At 41.2% G+C, this 18015-nt stretch overlaps 1 protein-coding gene and 1 long non-coding RNA gene across 7 annotated transcripts in view; one reads left to right on the top strand and one right to left on the bottom strand.

Annotated features, from left to right (window-relative positions):
* Positions 1–12338, bottom strand: part of MPP7 (MAGUK p55 scaffold protein 7) — a 158158-nt gene extending 145820 nt beyond the window's left edge. For 2 of the 6 annotated variants that reach the window (XM_075082575.1, XM_075082578.1), the window contains exon 1: positions 12228–12338. The gene's annotated coding sequence lies outside the window, so the exon portion shown is untranslated. Of the gene's footprint in view, positions 1–11599; positions 11701–12227 lie in introns of those variants that run through there. The other 4 variants (XM_075082576.1, XM_075082579.1, XM_075082577.1 and 1 more) reach the window with 3 other exon arrangements.
* A 177-nt stretch (positions 12339–12515) lies between these two features.
* LOC142052451 (uncharacterized) lies at positions 12516–16643 on the top strand. The gene is made up of 3 exons (XR_012658848.1): positions 12516–12849; positions 13676–13801; positions 14966–16643. It is a non-coding gene; the product is annotated as an uncharacterized LOC142052451 (long non-coding RNA).
* Positions 16644–18015: the final 1372 nt, after the last annotated feature.

Below are 18015 nucleotides of genomic sequence, written 5' to 3'. Positions count from 1 at the left end.
GAATAAAACTTGTGCCTGTACAGTCAGTTTATGTAAATTACTCTCAGACTGTATTTTCTTAGCTTTATTCTCTTAGCAAAGCATAGAGCATGGTAGCTGCAAGAGAGCATCACAATACATTTTCAGTTAGTTTATATCACACCACAACATTTTCTTACCATTTTAGTTCATCTGCTTATACTAGAATACCAATGCTTTTTTAAGCTTGTCGTCAAAACAGCATATTCTTTTATTCACTATGAGAGTCTGTAGGTCTGACTTATAGTATATTCCAGACAAGTTTAAAAAAAGTATGCTGAAAGAAGATACTACCAAGGACTTCGCGCTAGCCCTGCCGAGCATAAGAGGACATATTTCACTTGACCTACCCTACTAATCTCAGCAAGCTGGACCTTAGTAACAGATGCAAAGCTCAAATGACCACTTTCAAATCCTTGTTGCCACTCCACCTCCAGCCTTTGATCATTTTTCGTGTGGAAGCAACAAACGGATTTCTGCTTCTTGGCCTGTGTAACAGTCGCCTCGTAATCCACCAGCTGATCTCTCTAGTACCAGGAAGTGGGATTACTCATCTCAACTTTAGCTGCATTTCTCCCCATCACATATAGAAAGGGATATATTGGATACTAATAAGATAACTGAAATTCATCTTAACTGTTTATAGACTGTTTTGATTATTTTGCTATAGAATTAGATATCAAATTACAAACCAATACAATATATATGCTTTCTGACATTTAAATTTTGACATTCATCAGTCTGACACAAAAGTAGCTGAATTGTAGCATGAAATCTACTTGAACCGGTTTTCATTCCTCTAAATATTACAAGATTGTAAGCACACAAATTGCTTGACGCGCAATTCACTTTTGCACAAATTTATCTTCAACTGCAATAAAGTTGCAAAGCATATTTTGTATCACAAAAGGTCTTTACCTTAAGATAAGCATTAAAAACAGGCAAACTGAACCCTTCAGTTTGTGAGCACTGCAAAGCATACAAAAGGAAAAGCTGCCAATACAAAACTAATTTGGAGCTCTCAGAAAACATGAAGACGTTAAGAATTACACCTATCTCAAAACACACCCACTTTCTGCCTTCTGCTTCTTGCAAGCTGCACCCACAGACAATTTACAGAATTCCCTATCAGATATTCTGATTACTCGCCTATGTTCACCCCTGGCTGGTTTCCATGCAGTCTGAATGACTTTGCTATGCCACTGCCATGACAGCAAAGGAATCCTGTGTCTCAAGTAGCACAGGGCGTTTTTCATATATTATTTTGAAATAATATTTTTTTGAAATATTATCTTGGAAATATAACTGGGGTGATTCCTGTACACAAATTCTGCATCTCAAATGGAGCTGTTTATGCCAAGTCTCGAGGTGAAGAAGTCACACAAACTTGCAGTTTTTTATTAGCAAGTTGTTGATTCTTTTTTCCTTTCTTCATTTATATTTAATTCCAACTTCATACAACTACAGAGGTCATTCTGGCAGCTGGTACAATCACATGCCAAGTCATAAGCCAAAGACTCCCATGACAAAATGTCACATCAGCGACCCTCTGATGAGACACAAGCAATGGAGAAAAAAGTCTGCCTGATCTTGACTGCCAGAACACAGCCTGGCTGAGCTACACTGAGACTAGGTCTCAGCATCCAGTCAAGAACTATCAGAAGGAGAAGTTCAAGCCATCCAGGCCATACTCTTCCCTCTTCAGTATTCTCTAACACAGAAAAGGAAAAGCAGAACTCCTGACAATGCAACTTACTGACTGGGAACCACTGACCTAGATAGTGGTATCTTGACTTTAATTCATATGCTAGGGCTGAAACTGGTTTCTTACTTGGACACCATCCCGTAACTCCTTAGAAAAGAAGCTTTTATTTGAAGTTCTTACCATCCCTCTTTTAGTTACAAGATTCCTGAGGATCCAGTAGATTAGATGAGCTTTTCCTTTAGTTTTACTTTCTCTCGGGATGTACACTACTCCTCTATTCCCTTCTAACAGAAGTTCAGGAAGAACGTACTGATATAACTGACATTTTCCTTTCTTCACCTCACCATTCTTTTTGCTTTTTTTTTCCTTGGCCTAAGAAACAATTCACTGTCAAAGGAGGTGGTGAACATTCACTAGTGAGAGGTTTGCTGCAACAATTATCTAAAATTCAAGGTCAACTGTTTCTCTCAGTAACAGATGCAGATGCTTGCTCAGACACACAAATTCAATCTTCTTGCAGTGAGGGCTGTCATACTTGAGTAACGATGCTGTAAAATACTTTTATATACAGTAGCATACATACAAGAGAATGTTTATGCATAAAAACATCTACTTTTCAGAAATAAAAAAAATCTAACTACCAGTAAGAGGAAATTTGTACCTTACCATGTATTTCTAAGCTAAAGTTTCGAAATGTGTAAGTGGGTTTGCAAAAATGCAAACACTGGATTTTGGGTTACCTTTCCTATTACAGTCTACATCCAGCAGAGAAAACATGGTAAAAAACCCATCACAACATTTGGCACAAGGTAACCAGACATGAGGCTTTCACTCAGGCTGTGGCATATTTTCACTTCTCCACTGGGGAAGCAAGGCTATCAGGTGTTCTTGTCATGGATGCCCATATCAAAACTCATCTCTAACCAATCATTCACATGGGGAGATAATATCTCAGCATACTACTCAAAAACAAGTTTTGGAGAAGAAAAGGTCATGTCATTACTTACTAATTCAGAGTGGTGTATGATTACATACGTATCTAAAAACTGTTCCAAGAACTACAGAAAAATCTATTTCTTTCTGAAGGCAGCAAAAGAGATACAGAGGAAGAAGACAGCAGCAAGGCATTAATATTTGTTAAGACAGGATAAAAAACAATCCCTGTTTGAAAGGAGAAGGTAAAGGTATGGTTTTAATTCATATATGAGTAGCACTAGGTTATAAGGCCAGCACTAACTGGAGAACACAAAAGGAAAGTTTAGCCCTTTGCTTACTCTCCTCTCAAATACACACCTAAAGAGAAGAGAAATCAGCATTTGAATTTGACCAGACAGTGCATGAGAAGCAGCCCACTGCAAGGAAAGGGATGAAGACATCTGGCCTTTGTAACGAGGACACTGTCCTTGTAAACGCGGAGCCAGGAGCGACAGAAGCGTGCTGGAATCCTGCGAACAGACCGCAGCAGCTCTGACCACACCCTGTGCAGGCACTCGGAGATGGACACGCTCTTATTTTTATCCCAATGCTGAGGGACTTTCTGAGCTGCAAACTAGCAGCTAAACAAATGTTTAGCCATAAGTACCACAATACAAGCTGAGGTTTGCTTTTGGACAACTGGGGATATTTTATTATTGAGATCTTCACAGTGTAGGCAAATGTAGGAACTCTCAACTAACACATATAGCTGCTCTGACATACTGGAAAGTGTTAAAACAAACACATTAAACAGCCACAGAAGGTTCAATTACTTAAACGAATACTTTCCTGTTCCTATAGTCTGTGAGTCTCAGATTGTATTAATGTGCATGCCATGTTTTCTTTTCAGGGATCTGGAAATACTCCATTCATATAATCAAGGTGTTTTTTCTTCCTGAAGTACCACCATCTAAAGTGACCAGCTTGTGAAAATGTACAATGTGCCTGATGGCCCAACATGTCATGCCAGAGACTTTTACCTGTGATGACAACAGGTTTATTTTAACAGGCTACAGTGTTTTGATAAACAATGCATGTGTCTATTGAACTGATACATATATTTTAAATATTAAGGTTATATCCAAGCTAGATGAAAGCATTAGAGAAGGTAGAATAAGTGATTTAATAAGGTGGAACATTTCATTCCCTGATGTAAGCTAGCAGCATGTAAAATAGTGAGTTCAGTACTTGGATAAAGCAACCAGAATGCCTCCTGTTTTCTTTCAAATTTAATTGCTATCACCCATAGAAAGCCAAAACCACTAGCCAGAACTCATTAAGTAATGTGATAAAGCTGAAAGTCTGAGGAGTAAAATCTAAATTCAACATTAATGAAGTGGCATTTACTCAGCTGTCATCATTGATTACACTTGTTCACCTACACAACAAAGTAACAGAATTAAACACTGTTACAGCTGCTGTCTGCCTCTATTCATAGAGCAGCAAAAAGAGCATTTAACTAAAACCTATCTTCCTACAGGGTGTTTTAACTCTGAGCAATTAAAAAAAAAATCTAATACTGCCTTTGATTTGCTGAGCCAGAAGTGAACCTCTGGCAAAGACTTACTGGGTTGGGACTACCTGTCTTCATATTACAGACATTGGTCATTATGTTTCTCTGTACTTTTTTTCAGTTAGGGTGATGACAACCAACCAGCAATTATTTTGGTCACCCCCCACTATCTCATCTCCAAATATGGAAAGGAAAGTAGCATTTTGCAAGGTTTCTGAAGTTTCCTTGGTATTCTATAATTTATTAAATATAATTAGCAGATCAGCCAGGTCCTACTGTGAGAAAAGGCCACTGAGTTTGCAAACCTTTCCTAACAGGTATCACCTAAGACTCCTGTGCTGTGTGGAATGTGGGAGTCTGCTTTTTCCCAAAATTCAAATATTTGTCATATTAACATCTGTACATTACTTTTTAAATCAAATATCTAGAAAAAAAATGTTTTACAACTCTGCTGGAATATCCTTCTCTTCCTAAAATATTTAAACTCTTCTTCCACAGCCATGTCAGCTACAGATTCTTCCTTTTAGCCAAATTCCTGTATTGGTTTCTAAAAGCCTTCTGTTCCCACCCCAACCTTTTTTCCTTTTGAAATGAGGGTATTTAACAGTCTTCATTTATCACTGTGAACAAACTCAGTAAAAATCCCTAAGGAGAAGGAATCTTAACTATGTTCATTAAGTAATAAATGCATATTTATCATTAAATCAGAAGTTAAAATACTTAATATTGAATACAGTATGTAGTGTTAGAAAACAGTTTCTGTAGCTTCTAGGAAACAACAGGCATTTCAGCTGGCACAATAAAGTTTTCAACTTTTTTCCAATTGTCAGACTGTTCCTTTGACTCCTGCTTCCTCCAGCAACTGCCTTGCAAATCCTTCCCTTCGTGGCACTCACAGCAGAACTTTCCAGATCTAGTTGCCCATAAAGACATTTTCCTCCACTGTTGCAGTCCTGAAATCTACTGTTTCCAGTCACAATTTCTCCTTTGGCCTGGGCGCTAGCATACCCACTGTGCACTAGAAGTAGATATCTCCCAGCAGAAACAAAGAGAACGAAACTATGATAGTATTTAACTGTCCGTATTCGCTAGCTGTAGCCATGGTTCTAAGCAAAGGACAACATCCATTGTTCCTACACTCCTTCCAAAAACACATTTGATGGATGACTGACTTCTATCTTGCCTCAGTCCTCAGCTGCTGCACATTACTTTTGCTCTCCATTTAAACCAACAAGATTTCTTGCAGCTGGATTAGTCTTCCCTGAGAGGCACCCAGGGTGTCTTGCCCAACCTGTTCCAGGTCTTGGGGCCCAGGCACATGACTCTCACAGCAGTCAGATGAGGGACCGAAGGCACCACTCAGCACTTACCTCAAAGCATGCCATTCACAGTTTTATCCCCTGAGGTTTGTTTGCCATTTTGATACCCTTGCTCAGACTGGTAGTGGCAGCTGGAAGGAGGTCCAAGTCACTGTCTGTATCATATTTCAAACACACAAGCTTTCGAAGCAGGGAGCCACACACTGCAGTTAGATTAGGGCAGTTTAAGACTTGCTGGTCTATAGTACTTGTAGGGTGGTCTTAACACCAAGACAAAATTCTAACACATCTAATTTTGATGTTATTAAAGTAACAGATTTGAACCCTTGGAGAAGTAACCAATCTTTGAGTAAGAAACCTACAACAGCTCTGTGGTACAGACTGGATGTTCCTTTCCCCACAAGAAATTAAATTCTACAACTTAAGTTGGTAGAACTTAAGTTACAGGTAGGCTATATACAGACTGCAGGTAACAGGCTTACTGAAGCAGTTAACCTTGGAGATTGGGCAGCAAAAGCCACCTTTCAGGGTCTCTAGGATCTACAGATGGCAAGAGAGCAGGAGCAAAGCCAGGATAGGGTGTGCTCCAGGCAAGGCAGCTAACAAAAGGCTGCTGTTTGTCCTGGTGGGAGCAGCAACTGTGCCTTGGGCTGGTGGGAGGGAGAACATTAGGGAAGGAGTAAGGATTTTTAGATATGAACTACAAAGTAGAGATTTCATACCCTCGTTAGACTTTAGCCTCTATTCACCTTAATAAGGGTGCAAACTCCTCGTTCAGAAGTTGTTTTGGTTGCTCCTCCAGCGCTGCTAGTCTCAAGATGATGCAGCTTCAGCGTTCCCCCTTCCACACGCACATTTCACTTACAGTGCCATCCTAACACAAAAGTTAACTGTGTTCACAGCTTCCCAAATGACCCATATTACAATGAGATAATTAACTGCTCATGAACAGCTATTCATTGAAAACCTCTATCACAGTATCTGCTTAAGCCACTGAAAACCTTCATTACTGTATCCGTCAAATCTCTGAGAAGAAATTTAAGACTGTTTCTTTAGATCAGTTCTCTTTTTGTGACTCTTACAGACTGTGATAAAAAAGCAAGGCTTTCTATCAGTTGAATTTGCAAGGTGTTTTCTAAAACACCACAAAAAAACCCTCTCCATCTGCCAGTTGAAGCTTCTGATTTGGCAACACGTAATGTGCGAAATAATTATATTCCACTCTCTTTTATTTATAATTAGCAATGTCAAGTCCGTTTCTTTAGATAGCATTCATTGCATAGTGTCTGTGAAACAGAAGCTCTGCACTTCATATCTGAAACTACATTGTTCCTTTTGGAACAGCTTCATTTGCTAAAGCCAAGCTCAATCCACCAAACAATATACTATGATGCAATAAAGATTTTTCTATGCTCTTTATATAAATGGATGTGTATGTTTCTAAGTTCTGAGACATAATTAGCAGCTATGAAGCAGTTTTACTCTGTTCTTAAACTTGTTATACAATTTATAGTGCAATGTATTTTGTAGTCAGTCATCATTAACTGTCAGATATATTAGCAATACACTTTCCTATTTTTACAAAACTTATTTCATCCTATATGATGGTATAACATAAGAAATTTTAGTCATTCTTGACTCAAAAACAGAGGCTGCCTTTACAAGACAATAAAGCAACATATAATTAGGAATACTTCGACCACATATTGGTACCACGGTATTTCACAGCTTTATTCATTAATACTAAGCATGATATAAAATTATTCTTGGTCTCTCATACTAATCCACAGATTGTTCAAGGCAGTAGAAACAAGCAACAGCCTAGTCCAGTATCAGAAAACGGTGGGCAAAAGAGTGATCATAAGGCAATCCTAACTGGATGACCATCTTTACTTCAATAGGGACTTAAGACATGCACTTTCCAGGCTGTGGAGCTAAGAATCTATGGAGCCTGAAAGAAAATAGAAAGGCTCATAGTAATATGACATTGGTTCTAGTCACTGTTGGAAATACTATGTATTTTCATGTTTTTATTCTAAGTGTTAGGAGCATAAGTTTAAAGTAGTTAACTTCCCAACAACTGTTTCTCTATGAAGCCCTGCAGAAATAAGAAAAGTCAGAAGAGACTTATTTATGACAGGGGGAAGAGAGGATTTCAAGTTGCAAATTTGTTCTGCCTCCATGTCTGTCCTAGAAAAATTGGTCTTAAAGCAGTAATTAAGCAAAATAATTTCAAAATGGGTACAGATAAGCTCTATCTAACATAAAAATATCCAGAAGACTTCACAGACGTATAATCACATTTTATATGTGAACAATACACAAGTTCTAGTACAAAACCTTAGGTTTAGCCTTTTCCCACTGCACTTAACGGGTCCATAATGAAAACTCCTTAAGCACTTCTGTCTTCTTGCTCCTAGTAAAGATGTTCATTTCTTTGTTCATGATAGCTAATCGTTCTGCTTTGGAAAGTCAGCAGTAACCTCAAAACCATTACTAGCTGCGCATACTGGCATTCAGCAAATGTCTTTTTCAACACCTCACCTGGCATTATGCACTGCCTATACCTCGTACAAACTGAACACATCTGATGTCTCCCCTTGGCAATAAACTGCAGGAGCAAAAACGGAGCAGCAAACCACAGAATGCACGTGGGGAACAGAACCACAGCAACCCATACGTGTAGGGGAAACACCTAATGGTTAAAACAGGGTAGAAAACTTAAAGACGCACTTATTCTTTCCATGCTCATACGTCACCACCTTTTCTGCACGCTGCAAAACTACAACGTTCATATCTCCAATTTCATAGCTCCATAGTATAGTTTGTAGTTATAGTTATGGATTAGTTCAATTATTATCTTTAAATACTGATGTCATTGAGGATGTAAACAATTAGTTCACTTCAGGAGCTTTTGGTTGCAGGCTTATTACATCACTGACTATACTGCACATGGTTCAAGAACTAAGAAAGCTTGTATTTTTGTTCTTTAGTAAACAACTGCCAAGGTTGATTCTTCTTCTATTAAAATATTCTTTTATTAAAATATGACCTACTGTAAGGGGGTACTCTCTAGGCTGGGTTTTAACTTGACCTGTTATTTCATGTAAGTAACGTAAGAACAGCAACAGTGGGATCACATTAGCCTTCACAGCTGAATGGAAAAGTGACAAAAACCAAGATGTTGTCCACAGTAACAAGATGTGATCCCAAGAGATTAAATATACTGAAAACCTTTTACATTAGCAGCCCATCTTTTCTCCAGAGCTAACAACAGGGAGATAAGGTTGATTCTACCCATGATCCATGTAGATGGCAAAACCATTTTCAGAACAAAACCTGGAGTCCTGAAAACTAGTCTGCCAATGCTATTGCTTAAGAACATATGGAATTTATTAGCCTTCCAAAGTGGGAGGGAAATTCAAGTTGTGTTCTTTGGTAGCTAAGCGTAACAAACAGATACTCAGGAACACCAAAGTAAGGTTTTGTGCATCTTCAGACGTGCTATTTTTACTTTCTGCTGGTTTTTGCCTAAATGCAGGACTGCTAGCTAAAATAAAGAGCATGTCAATGTATCTCTATCATTTATCGCTGTCTTTGGAAACACACTAGTCAAAGAACTTTACAGAATACCTCATGGTAATGCTCAGAATGGTTCTGTAAAACACACAAATGTGGAGTCAGAGCTGTTCTCAGACCTGCCATAAGCCAACGTGACACAGGACAGAGCTAGTGATGTTAAGGATACTGCACTGTAAAAGTTATCAAAACTGTATTAAGTAACGCCCTGTCTCTACTTCTATAACACAGGGCAACATACTGTATTAGATAAGTATGGTATCATTTGTGATGTAAACACCCATGATCCACTGAAAGCAGGTTTATAATAGAAATATAATAATATAACAGAATTCATATATTTCCAAGACTAAAATTAGGAAGGGATTAGTTAATATACTGCATCTTTTCCCTAATGAGCAGGCAACAGTAGCAACCAGGATGAAAACTTTTTGGGAGATGGGATCAGGAATACACATAGACCACAGGCTGGGATTACACTGCATTAGCACAACTATGTGGGAAGCTTTCATGACTCCTACACATAATTCACATAGTTCTAGGTGGCGAAACTTGCTTAATTCACTGCAACAACTTTCCAAAAGATACTCTAGAAGACAACTAACAGACACTTTGCTAGCAGCAAGACTGGATTTTTTTCCTGCTTTTACTTATTATCATAGCAAGTTCTACAGTAAACCTTAAATGCAGAGGAACCAGTTTAGAGCGAAGATGCTGCTGAACTACTTTGTATAGGTCCCTTCTGCTCTCTTCAATATGCTAGAGATAAACGAAAGGCACCCAGGTGCTTGCCACATAAAAAGGAGCGATTCAGCACAGGAAAGTGGAACTAAGGCTGGGGTTTCAGCAAAAGGCAACATTGCAACATCATAAGAACAGATGGGAGTTGCAGCTGATTCCAACAATATCTTCGTGAGAAGCACAGTACTCCCACAAATCACTCAGGAAAGGACTGGAAGTTGCCACTTAGAAAACATACTTGTGACCGTTTCCTATCAGGAGCTGGGATGTCCTACAAACGTTAGCAAAAATGCAAATAAGCACCCAAACCAAACAAAAAAATGTGTTATTACACATTCTTTAGCCTGCTTTCTTTGCTCCTGGTATTGACTTCTACACTGGACTCTTAAAAACTTACAGCTCTAACACCTGCCTAATTTAAAATTTAAATTCCAACATGGATGCTGCTCCACACAAAACTATTACAAACACAAAAATGCCATACTAGCTCAGGTTCAAGGTCCATCTAACACAGTGTCCTGCCTCTAATAAGGACTGCTAGTGGATGCCTAAAGAAGAGAAAAAGAACAGACTAAACATACAGCAACCCTTCCTTGATGTACTCTGCCAGCTAACAGCAATCTTCAGCTCTGGGACTTCTATCTCCTTTTTAAGTGTACACATGTAAATATAAGCACATTCGCATTAAAGTCCAAAGCTATTCTGAGTCTGAAATAATTTAAAGCAACTTTTCACCATTTAGGTTACTGCTTTACTCCTTTTCATTCTGATGAATAAACAGGCACAGCTGAAACTGGTGAGTGCCATTCATTATTCCCTAGCTCTACAGAACTAAATCCCAAAACCTAAATTAACTGTTGCTTTAAGGCAACTTTTAGAAGCTGCAATCACCATTCTGAATAAAAAAACTCAATCCAAACAGTGATATCTAGCAAAATCCTATTGTTAATTTTAAGTGAGATTAGAGATTTGATCATCACACCAATTAAAAAATACTTTCAGTAAGTGAATAACCTAGTTGTAAATTAAAAAAGAACTTTCTGTAAATATGGCCGAGATGTAAACATCCCTCCATAAAAGAGACCTGAAGGATGAGATAATGCCTCATACCAAAATTCTAATTACTATATATTTTAAAATGAACACCTACAAAAAATAAGTTTAACAAAAAAAACCATGCCGCTTAAAAACGGGGCTCGATTTAAGTAAACTTAAAATAAGAACTCTGAATCTCATCTAAAAAAAAAAAATGCTGAATTTGAGTACTGAAGATCACCATGAGGTCTAAAGATGCTGGTCACCACTGTCCAGACTATTCAGTCTTCTTCATAAGAAAAAACTCCAAAAATCATTGAAGGCTATCACCCCTGAAGTTATTCTGTAGTTTATTTAGAGGGGAGGAAAGACAAAGATGTGGTAAGCAGTTTAAGAAATCAAATCAATCAAACCAAAGAAAAGGCTCTGGAAATGCAGAAAGGCAGTTTGTTATAAACACAGATTAAATAAAACAAAGCTAGGAATTCAGAAGTGAAAGCACAAAAGTAGGATGCAAAGGCACCTACTGCTCCTCCGAGCTCTTGCATCAAACATCATTTACACTCTTCACGTGCAACATGCCAGATGAATAATGCTATTTATTGCTCAACACAGATTAAACGTAGGCACTAACGAAATCGGTAAGGAGCTGTTTTCGCAGGTGAATTGTTACTCTGAGCCAATTCATGAAAATAATTTATAGGCTGTCGGTACCGTGAGGCAAAGTTTCTGGGTCTCCTGAGCCCGGCCGCGCAGCCTGACGTCCCCAAGCGGTTCAGTCACGTCCACTACTCGCTGTAAGCGAGCTCTCCTCGGCTCCTCCCGGCGGCTCGGCACGTTTTAAAAGCGAGGCACGGCCGGAGCCCCGCCGCGATCGCACCGCCCGCTCCCCCGCCCGGATCTCACGGCGGTGCCCACGGGCAGGTCCCTGCTCCGGGCCCGCCTCCCGCGGCCGCGACCCGCGCCACCCGTCGCGGTACCGCTGCGGCGGCGAGAGCCGCCTCGGCCCGAGGGAAAGCCCGGGGGGAGGCGGGCGGGCGGCGGGTCTCGGTCTCGGGAGGGTCCCGGGGGATTCCCCGCCGCCCCGCTCGGCCCCGGGGGGCTCGCCCGCCCGGTGGGGGCGGGTGCCATCTTGGAGCCGGCGCCCCACGCCGTGAGTAGGGACCCCCGCGCACACTCGCGGGGCCGCGCGCCCACAGCCTAGCACCTGCCGCATCCCCTCACGCTCAGCAACCCCTCCGCCCCGCCGCGGTCCCGTCGGCACAGCGCAACACCGCCGCGCCCCCCGGCCCCTCGCACACCCCGAGGAGGCGGGTGCACGCCACGGGGCTTCGGCTCCTACCTGTGGCCGGGCCTCCCGGGCGGCGGCGGGCGCGCCCCAGCCTCCCTCTACCCGCCGCGCCGCGCGCCCCGGCACCCCATCGCCGCCGCCGCCGCCGCGATGGGCCGGGCCGGGCGGGCAGGCCCCTCCCACCGGGGCGGAGCTCGGCGGCGCTGGCGTTCTATTGGTTGGAGGCGGGAGGACGGCTTACAGCCGAGGGGCGATTGGCTGCGGGGTCAGGCGTGGGCCCGCCCCGCGGAGGTCGCGTGACGCGGGGGGCGGGGGCTGGGCGGGAGCGGGGGGCGGCCCTTCCTCCGCGGCGGCCGCCACCTACTGCTGCCCCGTCAGCCACGCGCGGGTGTACCTCTCGCTGTCTGGAGCCGGGGAATTTCGGCAGCGGGGCAAAAACCGTGGCTGGGGAGGATCCGCGGGGTGTCACGGGAGCTGAGGGCGGGGAGAGCTGCCGGTTCCCGCTGCGGTAGTCCCGCGCGGCGTGGCGGGTGTCCCGCACCGGGTCCCCATGCGTGGCTCTCCTGTGGTCCGGCCCTCCCCGGTGCGGGACCTCCTGGCGCTGAGTGTGGCCGGGGACGCCGTATTGCTCCGCGGCGCCCCGTGGACAGCAGGAGCCCTCACAGGTGGTGCGGTGCGTGCTGGGGTTTCCTTCCCGCTTCAGAGAGCTCCGAAGCCACACACAGACGATCATTTTCTGAAGATTGTAGAGGGTGTGCGCAGGAGGGAGACAGGGCGGAGGAGCGGGACGAGTAAGGCCACCAGGTAGGGGCTGAGCGATGGGCAGAGCTCCTCGGTAGTTGGCGAGGGCCATTGTGGCTTCACCAGAACAGGCTGCAGCCCTGCCTCTGCGTTAAAGGATGGGACTTCATTCATTCAATGAATCTGTTCTTCATGGGTTTATTTTTCAGAACATAAAATGCACCAAGGCTTCTTCCAGTCTCTTCCAAGTGGAGGAATACCCTAGTGTTACAAATCCACCTGTTCCCAACAGCAGTGCTGTCTAATGTCCAGAAAGACCAGCATCTAGTGTGCTGGACAGCCACCTTGCAGAGGTGCAACCCTAGTGTACACCAGGCCACAATGGTATTAGTTCTTGGCTCATCTCAAAATATGGCATTGCAGGTGGTTTTGGACAGCATTAATTCTTGTGTACTTAGTGGGACTTCCCTGCATTGTCTTCAAGTAGAGTTTCAAGTGAAGCGTTTAATTGTGACAAAAATTCACGGAGATACATAAACAGTTCCAGAAGACTATAAGTTTCTTACAATTTCCTCTCATTTCTTGGGTCAAGTCTTTTATTTGTGTCTAGTAAGACACGTATAGTTGTGTAGCATATAATGCAACTAATCTCATTCAGCCTCCTCTGACATTTGTTCCTATTCAATTTAAAATTATGGGGGTTTGGCACACTACAGGATTACATTATTTCATTATGTTGTCTGTCATTTTTTGTTTAGATCAGCAAATCATTAAGAATTACTTCCTCCTTATCCATATCTTCAAAGATCTGGGATGTGAACCTTCCTTTTGTGATCCAGCAGCATCTGAAGCATTCCTGAAAGGAAACCGGTTGAACATATGTGGTTAGTTTTGGAATACATTATTCTCAAAGACAGTAGAGTAATTACAATGCCTAGAGGTGCTAGACACCTCAAAATGTAGCCCAGTTTCTGGATGAATACATTTTTTGTGTGTGTTTTGAGATCATATTTTAAATATTCATCTTGCTTTCCTTTTAAATAAATATTTCACAAGATTAAACAAATGCCAAGCTAATAATTTCCTTCTTTTTATGCTGAGTATCACCCAAGTACTTGTTCATATCTTAAGACTTAACCTAATTTGGAAAATTAATTAAAAAAAACTGTTCTGAGTTCTGATACTTTATATGCAAACTTTTAGTTGAGGCCAGGCTTCTGTAGAAGAAACTTAAATTCCCCAGGATGAAAGTGCTGGCAGACACTAAGCAACAAAACTCCCAAACAAGGCTTCCGGCCAGAAAGATGAATTGCCATTGTACTCGTCCAAGTATTACCCTTCTTTTCCTATTGCAGGGCTTGGCAAGAGTGGGTTGAGCCCTCCATTGGTTTTGAAAAAAGGGCGTATTCTCCATGAGCCCAAAACAAAGCAACTCCTGTAAGCTGAACACTTCCATGTGATAGCAAATGAGATGAAACCAAGGAGAGAATTAAGAGCTTTCCACAGCTCAGTGCTTTTTTCCAAACCCAAGGGAGGCAACCATCTCCAGAGGAAATTCTCCAGCATGACTTTAGTTAAGAACTAAGCATCCCAGTCCCATTAAACCAGTCCAAGTCTGAAGGTCTAAGAGCCAGACTAGCAAAAGATAGCTAGGAAGTTAAATTTAGGTGGGTTAGATGCCCTTTAATTTCCTCCCAGGGGTCTCTCTGGTGGAAAAGGACAGGAAGAAAGAAGACACTTAAGAAGCTGTTCCCAAAACATTTTAGACATGACTGATATGGCTGGGGGATTTTCTTCTGTTTTGCTGACATGGCTGGAAATCTGCAAAAGCAGCATCCTATGTCTCTCTCAGGGAAATGCTGCAGTAGAAAGACATCTCAGGTGGTACCACATCTGCAGGTCATTGTAGGCCCACAGAATCTTCCTTGTTGCCTCTAAAGACCTAGCTGATCACAAAGCGTTGGCACCTCTCTCTTCAGTTGCTAAGTTGTTGTTACAAGGCAGCTAAAACATATTAAATACTTTCCTAAAATTATTTTTCCATGCAGGCAATTGCTGTATCTGGCACAAAGATGTTATGATCGTTAACGGGAAGTGAAACTGAGCCAGTTTCTCTTCAAAATGTGGCCAGCCCTATGGGATGATTTGAGAACTCCTGCTTCAAATATGTTTAGGTGTGTCTGTGTAGAGACTGCTTCGGTGTTCTTCACCTCCTGACACTGACGCTTCTGCTGTACATAGCTGTGATTCCTGCATAATTTAACAGAGCCATCTCAGGTGTCTCCCACTCTGTTCAGAGCATTTGTGGGGTGTTCTTCGGAATTTGGCACACAGCTTGTATCACATTACATTTACAGAAGAGTTTATCACACTAGCTTATTTAGAAAATTTCCTAGAGAACAAGGTTGGTTTTATTTTTAAACACATATATTTGAGCGGCTCCCAAAATATTAGACAGCTGCCTCCAGTCAAGTTTTTTATTTCCTGATACGAGTATAATCAATATTATTCATTTTTCTGTCTCACATTCCAGCATTGTTGGTGCAAGTGAAATAAATTCTCGTAGACATATTTTTTTCTGATGCATTGTAAATGCTTGCTGGGTTTTTTATGTTACTGTTTCATCTTCATAGTATTCCAGCAGGCAGGCTTGTGGCAAGCAGGAAGGACTGGCTGAATGGAACTGGAATCAGCAAAAAATCTGTTTCAGTCATTGCAAACTGAGGGTACTGGAAAATATGTAAAAATAGATTCATTTGTTAATTTGTTAAAAGCGTGTTTATTTTGTGTTCTCACTTCTTCCCGTTATAATTGCAAAACCTTCTGAAATTTTTTGTTCAGCAAAACTGAAGTATATCTAGGTACAGTAAATGAATTATGCAAATTATTTTATTGAAAGAACATGCATGTTCCTGCGTACACATTATTTGCCTGATCTTCCTATTACAGATGCAACCTGTAGTAAAATCCTAGTTTGTTAAAGCAAAGGAGTGCTCTAGAGACTCCAAATTTCTGACTGTTATGGTAGAAATCTGTCATGTTTTTTGTAGGGCACATAGAGCTTGAATACATTAATATGATTAAATATTAAAATATGGTAAACATTAATTTTTGTTGGTTTAGGTCGTTTTCCTGAGGAAACAGGGCTTATATTTTGATGTTCATGACAATCAGTCTGTGAGTTCCCCCTTAGCAATTTCTGAATTTTTCTAGCTGCACTTAATTTAATTTTAACTTTCTTCTTTCATTATTACGTTTATAAAAAACTCAAAATACATCAGGTTTTATCCCTTCAACTTGTAAACTTTTGCTGTCTATAGAGTTCTCGGTGTTTTTCTGTGAGACCACCTTTATGATTTTATGCTACATGAGAATGTCTCCTCAGGATCCATCTGAGGATCATAAAGGTAGACACATGATGTAGACAGACACCTTCAGGACTGACCCTTATATTCTTCTGCATGCTCAGTGAGCTTGCCATGGCTGTTCATGCTGTGCATATTTTTAATATTTGTACAGTTTTGATAAATAACCAAGCTCAATTTTGTCTCTTCACCAAATGTTGCTCTTGTTCTTCCTGCTGTCTTAGTTTTCCTCACTGCAAACCACATTGATATCCCTTCTGCCATCCCTACTACCAACTTCTCACAAAATAGAAACTAAATAAAGTTGATTGAGCAGAAATACAACAGTTTGTCTCACAACAATTTACTTTTTGATTGATATTTCAAATTCTGTTTCACTTTGAATTCTTTCACAGAAGTCTTCCTCACGATCTTACTTCCAAACTGTATTAGATAAGCTGTTCTGGATTTTTTATTCTCTTTCATCCAATTTCATGCTACTGATACATATATGTAAACTTGTCCCAACCCCCAGGCTGCAGTCCAGTTTACTGAACTTTGCGATACCACTCCATCCAACTTGAGAAGTTCCTTTGGAGCCTTCTCTGACTTGGAGTCTTTCTGTTCTGAAAAGTTAATTATAGTAATTATGAATGCTATTTCAGATTTTAGTAGTGGCAGTTCGCCAATCCATATAATTCAATAGTTTTTCATAAAATTCCTCATTGTAAAATCCCTTGTTTTTCTAACTAGAATCTCACACTTTAATGACTTCTTCATTCTGGTTTGCAGTTAAAACATTTCCGTTACTGACGTGGAGAAATCAAACATCTCCTCAGAGTTTTGCTGCCACAGCCTGATCCCTGGCACACCTGCAGATATCTTATTTAACCTTGTTTAATTGTTTAGATTTGCTTAAGTAAGCCACCTACCACCACCAGACTGCACTGAACTAAAAGCAGACATGTCCCTCATACTTCTTGATATTCATATTATGTTTTATAGAGTGCTTGGAGAGGAGAAAACCAGAGCTGAAACTAAGAACAAAAAATTAGTGTTTGCACTACTTCTAAACAAAGGTGTACCTATGAGTTAAATGCTGATGTTCAAGTTTCTTACAAAACAACTTCAGGATTTGTGGAAGAGTTGTGGAAGAATTAAAAACATAATGAGTGTGAAGTTTAGGATGTATCATCCCTAATTAGGCTTCCACTTTATTTTGCTGAACTCCTGGGAGGGTGAACTGTTCGCATTACAAGATAGTTAAAATGTCACTGCTTGCTTTATCCTTCCCGGCAGTTCCAGAAAACTACTATTATTAATGAATTTGGATGTGGCTGTGTGCCAAGAATGTGCTGTTTTGTGAGTGTGATCCTGCATGTGCATTTTAGTGTTCCACTCAAAGACTAAGGAGAACTCTGATGCCCAGAGATCAGAGTCAGAAGCTAGGGAGTGTGATCTGCCAGTCACATGTGGTTTTGAATGGCAGACAGAAATATGAAGAAGGATAGTATGTGGTTGGATAGCAGCTATCATTTAATTTTAATTTGCTGTCTAATTGACTGATCTCATTCCTCTGCATTTTGTCCCCTAAACCCTGTCTAATCCCCTCTTGCAGCTGCGAGGCAGAGTGCAGAAGACCTGTGCAAACCGGAGCTAAAGCAATGAGCACAACCTGCTGCTCCTTTCCTTTTGAGCAGTGTGTGGCTATAGAATGGAAAACAGATCGCCCTTTAGCATTATCTTAAGGTATC

The sequence above is a fragment of the Phalacrocorax aristotelis genome, chromosome 2, assembly GCF_949628215.1.
Source record: "Phalacrocorax aristotelis chromosome 2, bGulAri2.1, whole genome shotgun sequence".
In the NCBI taxonomy this organism is placed as follows: Eukaryota; Metazoa; Chordata; class Aves; order Suliformes; family Phalacrocoracidae; genus Phalacrocorax; species Phalacrocorax aristotelis.
Note: the sequence above shows the minus strand (reverse complement) of the source record. Positions and strands in the feature narration are given on the sequence as shown.